Here is a 9,017-nt window from a genome sequence, read left to right on the forward strand (position 1 = left end):
AGAGCCTTCGGGCGGAACTTGCCAGAGCCAAGGAACAAGCCAGGAAGAGTGATGCGGCCGCTCTAAAGGCGGTCGAAGAGCTGAGTGCCGAACAGGCTGCGCATTGCCAAAGCAAGGATAAAATAGCCAAGATGGCTGTTGAGTTGAAAGATGCCGCTGATCATTACGAGCTTCTTGAAAAGGAAAGCCGAGCGAAGGCGACGGACCTGGATGTCACGACCGGTTTTTCAATAAAAAGCTTATTGAACAACCGACCTTTATGCAGACTAGTATAGGAAAATCCTCCTTACTGGTAGACAAATCTGTGATACAGAAATCTAGTAGTATTAAATATTATACAGGGTTGAGCTGAGGTTGCTCAACAATTTATTACAAGCACGCCAATATTTTATATAAGGTCGGATATAACACAAGGGTATGGTGGCATACTACTGGCTCGACATAAAAGTGGTGGTGGATATGTCATAGTGGAGTGGTAACAAGACTCCTAGTCTTACAGCTCATCGAGTGCCGGAGTGAGGCTTGATGAATTTATTCGGTTAGCGGAAGCGGATATAATACAAGTGACCAAATCCAGGATCGCACGGGACTGACTGGGACTCCTCTAGGCGTCGGACTCGCTATCGTACTCTTCATCCATGAGATCGCCTTCGTCAACATCTGGCCAAATCAACAAGCTAGGTGAGTACTTTGAATGTACTCGCAAGATAGTTCGGACATAAGATATAACAAATGCAACACGATGCACCGTGAGCAGTTAGCAATGCACATTCAAATAATAAATTTGTACGGCATGTAAAATAAAAAGGAAGTCAGGCGGTCGTCCTCCCAAAATCCTAATAAAAATAATTGGAAACCGATCGGGTGTCTGAAGCGACGCCTCGAAAGGTGGAATAAATAAAATATCATGCCGTAGTCGGGCGTCTGGGTGACACCACATAAAGGGCTTATATTGAAAAGTAAATGACAGTACGTGCCACAGTCGGATGTCTATACGACATCTCGGAAAGGGCTTATAATGAAAATAAATAACAGCGATGCCACAGTCGGACGTCTGAGCGACATCTCGAAAAGGGCTTATAATGAAAATAAATAACAGAGATGCCACAGTCGGACGTCTGAGCGACATCACGTAAAGGTCTTATATTGCAAATAAACAACAAGAGTGCCACAGTCGGACGTCTGAGCGACGTCACAGAAAGGGCTTATATTGAAAGTAAATATGCCACAGTCGGACGTCTGAGCGACATCACAGAAAGGGCTTATGTTTCATCATTTATATTCCAATAAGTTCATGAAGATATGTCACTCACAGAAATACTCATCACATGATAATAAACGGGTTAGTCCAACCACAGGAATAAACCATTAACCGGACGAAACACTCATATTTGTCTACCGGAGTCTTGTCAGTGAGACTGATACTGAGAAAGATATGTTGAACACAGTTGATGGTCAAGATATGATTACTTCAATGATTTTGACTCTGCAGAGTTTGTACTATTTAACCACAGCCAACGGATTTCAGTAGTCTCGAAAGACTAGTTCCGTTTACGGTATTTCAGTAGAAACACATCTAACCAGTACACACCCATTTCCACCTCACAATGCCAGGAATCACCCTAGGCAATGTTCAAGAAAAACTTTGAGACGGGGAGGCTACAACCTCGAATAGCATGGGATCAAATTTATATACGCACGCTCTAAGGGGTGCCCCCTCTCGGTCCCAACCGGAAACACCCACGCCCCCTGACCGGATGACTGGCTTTAATCCAGGGCCATGGAACCCTCATCACGGCGTCTCTATTTGGTGTGTACGAGGAAAGTGGTTTGCAACTTACTAAACCATATTCTTTGCAGAAAACATGTGGTAGCACAAAAGGAAGGAATGGATGACAACGTGACTTGTTCCACGTTAACACTAGAGTTAAATGGTTTGGCATAAGACTGGCATGCTACAACACTGCCATCTTACCGCCTCTCATGTCACCACATGATCATATAAACACACATCATAAAGTATATGGAGTTTCAAAGCTCACTTGCATCAACTTTGCATGTAATATACCACATACTGCTTATATATATGAACATACCATAAACTAGCTACTCAAAGCAAACATGCAAAACACTCATCATATCAAAGGTTCAAACATGCTTGCCTGGTTCGGAGTAGTCAGAGTCTAGCTCAGTGAAGTTCGCGGTTTCGTCACCTCCTTTGGTATCTATGGTATAAAGAAAAATACATTCTAACGTAAATACCATGTGTGCACAAAAAGTGCTCCAAATATTTTTCAAATAAATATGATAAAAAAACTAGACAGAAAAATAAAGGTGACAGAAAAAGAATCACTCAAAAATCATCTTTTGTTTAAAAGATATTAAAGTTTTAGCCTAGGGACTTGTTTGTAATGAAACAGAAACTTTCCAGGGGGCTGAACAGAAAAAACCAGAAAACGGTTTAGACTGAAAGCGTATTTTGCCCGAAGGCGCTTTCCAGAGAAAATGATTCGAATAAAACAGAGAGACTGACGAGGGGGTCCCACTCGTCAGGTTTGAAATTTGGAGGGAGGGAAACAGAGCGCGCCGGCGCCCGAAGGCTGCGGTGGTCGCCGGCGACGATCCACGGCGAGTTAGGAAGAGTGGGTGGTACCTACGGGTTCCTTGAGTCCTTCCGCACCTATGGGTGGTGGAGTTGATCGTCGGCGAGCACCACGTCGACGGCGGCCTCAACTCCGGCGGATGGTGGTTCGGGCGTTGCTGGACCTCGTCGGGGAGAGCTACGGAGGTGGAATTGAAGCTTGGGTGAGAGCACTGGGTACACCAGAGGGCTACTGACGAGGTTTGGGAGGCGGGGTGGCCTCACCTGAGTGGATCGAGCTGGAGCCTGAGGCGGAACGGGGCGGCCGGAGACGGAGGAGAAGACCTCCTCGGGGTCCTCCTGGTGTCTTGGCAGGGCTCTGGTGAGGTGGAGGGAGTAGTGCTGGTCGAAGGCGAGCTCGGGATGGCTATTTATAGCCGGCCCGAGGTGGTTCCCATGAACGGGATAACTCCAGCGGCGATTATGTTGGTGCAGTGGCCGGACAGGTGGTTAAGGTGGCTGGGCATCAACATGGAGGTCCACTGGTTTCAATTAGCAGTTAACCTTGGTTTGATTTAGCTTGCTCCGCGGTTTGGACGGAACGGCGCCTCGCGGGCCCGTCGGCGGCAGATAGCACGCCCTGTGCTTGCCGGGCCACGGTGCTGCGGCGTGCGCTGGCAAGTAGATGGCCACACGGAGGCCTCGGGAGCTTTGGGCGGTGTTGGACGGCGCAGAAAATTGGCGCTGGCTCCCGCTGGTCGCCACGGGTGGCTCTGCCACCGCAGAAGCTGCCGGTGTCGGCGAGGCACGTCGCCACAGACACTTTCGCCCATCCAAGAGAGTGTGCGGCGCTCTAGATAAGAAGGAGAAGCAGTGCGCAAGGCGCCAGAGCGTGCACTGGTGAGATCGACGCCAATACTCTGAAGAAAACGACACTGACGGTCGCCTGAATCACTGAATTTTCTGAACATGCACAGTAACAGTGCAAGCAAGGTGTTCGATGAAATGATTTTGGCATGTGGGCAATCTATCTGGGGCTAATCTTTGGTGAGGTGGCCTCTCAATGCACCTGGGGGTTGCCTGATTTTTGGTAGAATTTTTGGGAAAGAGGAAATCTGAATTTCACCAAAATTGATGAATCTGGTCCAAACTTGCAGTGTGTGAAACTTGAAAAATTTGAATTGTGGAAGAGTAGATCTTGATGGATTTAGGTTATGGGTGCTAAGGACTAGTCAGACGAGTTGGTTTGAGATCAAAACTCAAAAGGGTTTTGGTACATCCTTTGTAAACCACTTAGGTCCAAAAATAAAAACAGAAATAGTTTTGGGGTAAAAATAAATAAAATCAAAATCAAAAATGAGTTGAACTTGCTGGGATTGGTTACTTGGCTTGCCCCAAAGTGGAAGGAGGTGTTTTGGGGAAAAAAATTCTAATATGAGACTTGGTGAAAGGGGATGGTTGGAAATAAAAAGGAATAGACCAAAACTCATAGGATTTCTTTTTAAAAGAAAAACTTTCAAAAATAATTTGTGGTGAGTTAACACGAAAGAAGAACCTTTAAAGCCAACCATCAAGGTTGAGGATAACCCCAAAAAGGATTTTATCATAAGAGAAAATATTTGAGAGGAAGAGTCTTTTTAAAAGATTTTAAATAGCTTCCTTCAAATCAAATAAGGAATTTTGAAAACCAAATGAAATTTTTTGGAGAGTCACACTGCAGAAGGCCATGGTAGCAGCCAAGGAAGCCCACTCTAAAATCAGAGCAGCGAAGGAGGAGCTGCATCAAGCTGGAGATATCGCGGCTAGGAAGCCCTTTTTGTTGCGGACGAAGTTCGGAGATCCGAAGTATGCCCTTCTCGATCAATTATGGAGTTCTGCGAACGCATACGTGGATTTGGCAGCGACTGCTGCTGATGCGGCCGAGTTTTTCAAAGATCAAAAAGATCGTGAAGTGGAAATGCTGTTCTGGTCGCAATTCAATGTTCTAGTGCGACCGTTGCTGTTAAATGAGTGAATGACCGAGTGCGCCGAGCTCCATAGGTTGTCCGGGCTTGCCATGAGGTCTGTTGTGGACCATCTTTGGCTGGCAGGACCAAGGCCGAATAGTGATTTTGGCTTAGTGCAACGATACCTTGGTGTTGTTCTGCATATCGACGCTATGAAGAGGTCGGCGTGCATAGATGGTGCGCGGATGGCCCTTGCCCGTGTTAAGACATACTGGGCAGAGACGGAGGCGACCGCTATTGCAACCCAGAGTTCGGCCGTAGGCCGAGTATCGACCGAGCACTACTTTGAAGAAGTTCTCGAAGGCGCTCGTTTAATAGAGGCTCAGTGCTCGAAGAGTATCATGTTCTAGTGCATGTATCTCCATTGTAAGGACAATGTAATTTGAATTGTAAAGGCTGTGTTTATACTTTTGCCTGAAAGTATTATTATGCCTCCTGTGCGGTCGTTTATGTGTGTGTGTGTGTGTGTGTGTGTATGTGTGTGTGTGTGTGTGTGTCTATATATATCTTGGCTATTCTGTTACGCGTAACAGAATATTATTCTGTTACCCTACAAGAACAGATGAATTCAAGCGGTTGAACTGATGAAATTCGAGCGGTTGAACTGATGCTTTCTGTTGCGGTTAAAAATCGTCTTCTTTAGTTCAAATTTTTATTATCGAAATGGGGCGTGTAATATATCGTTGGAAAGCTCTTGACATCCACATTACAATCTTATAATTTGTTTTTGCAAAAAAAATATGATTTAAGTGCATTTTTGAAAAAACCATTTTTTTCAAAACCGAAAACATGAATCGGATTTTCGACTTAATTTTCAAACGGTTTCTCGGAATTGAGCAAATGAGATGGCGTTGGAAAGCTTGTGAAAATCCGCATCTTCCGTATATCTACTATTTTTTCAAATTCTATATGATTTAAAAGTAATTTGAAAACGGTGATATTCTGGGCGAAAAGATTTTTCAGTGTTTTTTGCAAACGGTTTGTTGGATTGACGCACATGATATGGCATTGAAAAGCTATGGAAAATGCGCCACTTTTGTGTATAGAAAGTTTTTTCTAATTCCTTACGGTTTAAATACGAATTCAAATACGGTTAAAATTGGTTTTGAACACGGTTTTTTGAAAAAGTTTGTCGAAATGGGGCAAGTAATATACCGTTGGATAGCTATCGAAAATGCGAAACTTAGTCATGTTGGGCGTTTTCTCTACCTCGCAACCATTTAAGAGTAATTTGGAATACGGCAAGACGGATCCTGCTGTTTTCCCGTCTGAAAACAAAGTACTTGTACTGATATATGTGTGTGTTTGTACTGAGCTATTTTTGTAGAGTAATTTTGAATTATTCTGAAAAAAGAATACTTGTACTGATGTTTGCATGGGTTTGTACTAAGCATGTTTTCACTAACTAGCTTTTGCTCTATTTTTGGGTAATATTTTTGCTCGTAAATTTTCAACGGTTTACTGTATCGTCGTCCCTGTACTTGCATGGTTTGTATCATCGAACTGAATGATATTTTATTCAAATTTTTTTTGAACTCAACATTTTTTTGACAATGATGTTCTGAACTTCTCTCATTTTACGACTTGTACTGATATACTTACTAAGCAGGATTTTCATGGGGTTTATTTTTTTGTTTGAATTTTTACAATTTGAATTTCTGCTGTTTCTTTTATTCCGAATGGACCACCGTTTTTAACTCATACTGAGGTACTTACTACGCCCTAACTGGGGTGGCTGTCGCGTGTGTTTTTGTGTGTTTGTTTTAACTTAAATTTTTTCAACGTTGTTCTGGACTTCTCTCATTTTACGACTTGAACTTTTACCATTTGAATTTCCGTGGGTTTTTTTTAGGTTTTTTCCCAAACTTATCTAGGACATCGTGTTGAACTTACAATTTTTTCAACAATGGACGGCTATTTTTTGAGTTATTTTTTTGTAGAACATTGCACCGAACTTGCATAGCTTATATCATTGAACTGAATGCTATTTTTTCCCAAAAAAATGTTTTTGTGTGTTTCCCTTTTTTGGAAGTCAAACTTTTTTTGCAACGATGTTTTAGACTTCTCCTTTTTTGCGACTTGAGCTTTTACCATTTTAAACTTTTACTATCTTGAATTATCATGTGTGGATGAGCACTTGAACTTATAAAATTTAAAGTTTTTTGTTTTAATTCTTATTTGTTTTCTTGTCCGAACTTATGGAATCATCATCAGTGAACCTACATGGTTTATGTAGCTGAACTAAAATAAAATTCTACCCAAATAAATGTGAACACTAAGACATTTGTACAACAAAAACTGAATCTAATGCCAATATTGAACTTGCAGGTTCCATACGCAAGCTAGCTACTGATCCTAAAATCAATCACCACCACAAGAACACAATAAAGTTCTCCAAATGTTTGCTCGAGGAAGAGCTAGCTGCTGCACCCAACCACATTTACCGCTGGGAGCAGCCAACTAGTAGTTTGTATAGGGATTTCGCGACGTCGGCAGCCACCATCTCGCACCTGAGAATCAAACAAATATTCATGCGAATAAATAAGTGCACAAGAGATATTTCTTTAGCAAGAAATTTTCACGGAATAGGCAAACCAAACTTTTTCAATGAACTTTTCTATGTTTATCTGTTCGAACTTGCAAACTTTCCAAACTAGTACTTAGCTCGCTTGTCATTTTTCACTTCATGATGGGATCAAAAGTGCACAACATATACAAACATTTACACAAGGATCAATTGAAGCAAACAACAGAACACAAAACTAAATAGATAAATATGCACCAAAAGTAGCATCTCTCGAATGGGCCATTATGTAGGCATCGCCGCCGTCAATACTTGGGGCACCGGAGAACCTGCACTGCTGGATTTGTCGAGAGAGAATTGAGGGCAACACATCCCCGTGCCTTTTTTCTGCAGCAGCCACATTTGGTTTACCAACTCACACACACACAAAAATGATAACAAATTGGCACACGACCTGATGACAAGAGAACACACGAACTGATAACAAGAGCACACTGATACGTCCATTTTGCATCATGCTTTATATTGATATTTATCGCATTATGGGCTATTATTTCACGTTATGTCATAATACTTATGGCTTTTCTCTCTTATTTTACAAGGTTTACCATGAAGAGGGGGAATGCCGGCAGCTGGAATTCTGGCTGGAAAAGGAGCAAATATTGGAGACCTATTCTGCGCAACTCCAAAAGTCCTGAAACTCCACGGACTATCTTAAAAGAAATAAAGAAAAATCATCGCCAAAGATGAAGGCCAGGGGGGCCACACCCTGCTCACGAGGGTGGGGGCGCGCCCCTCCCCCCTGGGCGCGCCCCCCTACCTCGTGGGCCCCCTGGTGGCTCTCCGACGCCCATCTTCTATTATATGAAGTCTTTTGATGAGAAAAAAACCAGAAGCAACTTTTCGGGATGAGACTCCGCCGCCACGAGGCGGAACCTTGGCGGAACCAATCTAGGGCTCCGGCAGAGCTATTCTGCCGGGGACACTTCCCTTCGGGAGGGGGAAATCATCGTCATCATCATCACCAACGCTCCTCTCATCGGGAGAGGGCAATCTCCATCAACATCTTCACCAGCACCATCTCATCTCCAAACCCTAGTTCATCTCTTGTATCCAATTCTTGTCTCCAAGTCCGGGATTGGTGCTAGTAGGTTGCTAGTAGTGTTGATTACTCCTTGTAGTTGATGCTAGTTGGTTTATTTGGTGGAAGATCATATGTTCAAATCCTTTGTGCGCATTATATCCCCTCTGATTATGAACATGAATATGCTTTGTGAGTAGTTACGTTTGTTCCTGAGGACAAGGGAGAAGTCTTGCTATTAGTAGTCATGTGAATTTGGTATTCGTTCGATATTTTGATAACACTAGTGGAAAAAGGGCCTTTGGTCGCGGTTCGCAACTGCCATTAGTCGCGGTTGCGCAACCGCGACCGGACGGACGCGACTAAAGGGCCCCCCTTTAGTCGCGGTTGCTTAAGAACCGCGACTAAAGGCCCATCCACGTGGGCGCCAGGTGGCCGTCGGGGCGGAGGACCTTTAGTCGCGGTTCTTGTGGCTAACCGCGACTAAAGGCCGCCACAGGTTTTTGAAAAAAAAATTGAATTTTTTTTTCAAATTTCTGAATTATTTTAACCTCTAGTCTCTAATCACCACCCCTCATCACTTCTCAATTTATTCTTTTATCACCCCTCATCATTCCAAATCATCTAACTTCCCAACCGGTCACCCATCCCTCTCACTACTCCAGCCCAAGCACGCTTAACTTCCGGGTTCTATTCTCCCACGCTCCAAGTCTGCACTTGTTGTTTTCCTGACAATAATAAGATGTCAATCCTATTAACCTTCAGGAATTTTGCTTGAGCATGAAGTGACACATTTCACTGTTTGAGTTTGAAACTATTGTTTTA

The sequence above is a fragment of the Triticum aestivum genome, chromosome 2B, assembly GCF_018294505.1.
Source record: "Triticum aestivum cultivar Chinese Spring chromosome 2B, IWGSC CS RefSeq v2.1, whole genome shotgun sequence".
Classification (NCBI taxonomy): Eukaryota; Viridiplantae; Streptophyta; class Magnoliopsida; order Poales; family Poaceae; genus Triticum; species Triticum aestivum.